We start from the raw sequence: 1,412 nt of genomic DNA on the forward strand, positions 1-1,412 counted from the left end.
ACATAGTAAACGGCCCTCTGCCCAAAATAATTGTCTGCTCCATCATTTACAACCACACTAAATAATCACTTCAGATGTATTTTGTGTTATTCTACATATTCCAAATGCAAAGATATTTCTTAATGGCCAAAGTAATTACATAAATCAGTACAAGTTAATACACATGTCAAACTGTGATAAATACTTTGCATATCAAATAACATTAGTATAAATAACTGCCCCGTGTAAGTTAAAAAAGAGTTGCAAGTCTCTTTCAGCAGTTAATCTGGTGCTTTATGAAATTAACACACATTTAATGTAAACATCTATGCAATTCTCTTAGCTATGCTTTATAAAGTTCAATTCTGAAATAGAGGCTATTACAAAAGGTGTTAAGTGCTGCACATTTTAATGTCATTTGGCTGTTCATTTGATTTCTTTCCTCTGAGCCAAGATGTGTAAACTCTTACATCCAAAGACAATATTATGTATGTGGCACAGTAGTCTATATTTTAAAGCAGATAGCTATAAAAAGCTGTCCCTGCTAAAAGACATAATTTGTTCACAACTTGTTCGCATGGGTCTCTCTTGCTTTTTGCAAGTGGCAGTACATAAAATGTGTTACATTAGCACAGTTATTTATTTACAAAATGTGAGGCATTACATTCTGTGAACAGATGTTTAGATATCTCCAAGATTGGTAGATATGTTTTAGCGGTGCATTTGCAAACATCAGAAATGGAACCGACTTTTCTGGCACAGACTCGGTGCATTACGAGGCGATCAGAAATTGCCTCCTGTACTTGAATGACCTCGTTTTAGTTCTTACTGCTGTAAATCAGGTCAAGAATCCAAAGTGAAGCAGGTTAAGTTTCTGCATCATGATATATCAACCAAGAGGGGTACTCTCCAGAGTGTTTTTTTATTCCCACCAGCAGGGCAGAAAAGACAGTAATTCTCAATGATGTGGTACCGCAAGAACAGCAAAGTGTATGTTTCTGGTTAGCAATATATGATTTCACTGTAATGAAGGATATGCTGGCAGAGGTAGTGGTTTTGTGCCAAAATATATAGTAATTTGAAAACTGACTCTGTATTGAGAGGAAAAGAAGAATCGCACTCAGGGCTGTGATGACAAAGATGACATTCCCTAATGTGTTAAATCATGCATATCACACCTTAGAGAGTAATAGATTAAACCAGTACTGTGAAAGATGTCTTATCTCTGGCTTATGAAGTAATATGAATCCTGTCTTATCTGTTTATGAACAATATAAACCATGCACCCCAGCAGCCCTATATAAATTGTAATAAAAAGTATATCAAGATAACAGTGACTAAATATAAGCCAGAGACTTGGCTACTCTGCAAAATGTTGGATCAAAATCATCTAACCCAGGAGGTGCGCAGCCCCACCAGGGGGGACGCCTTGT

At 36.3% G+C, this 1,412-nt stretch overlaps 1 protein-coding gene across 9 annotated transcripts in view; it reads left to right on the top strand.

Moving 5' to 3' along the window:
- Positions 1–1,412, top strand: part of TENM3 (teneurin transmembrane protein 3) — a 552,323-nt gene that overhangs the window by 496,107 nt on the left and 54,804 nt on the right. The gene's annotated exons all lie outside the window — the stretch shown is intronic.

Source organism: Gavialis gangeticus, unplaced genomic scaffold (assembly GCF_001723915.1).
Source record: "Gavialis gangeticus isolate Ggan-Ray unplaced genomic scaffold, GavGan_comp1, whole genome shotgun sequence".
NCBI lineage: Eukaryota > Metazoa > Chordata > Crocodylia > Gavialidae > Gavialis > Gavialis gangeticus.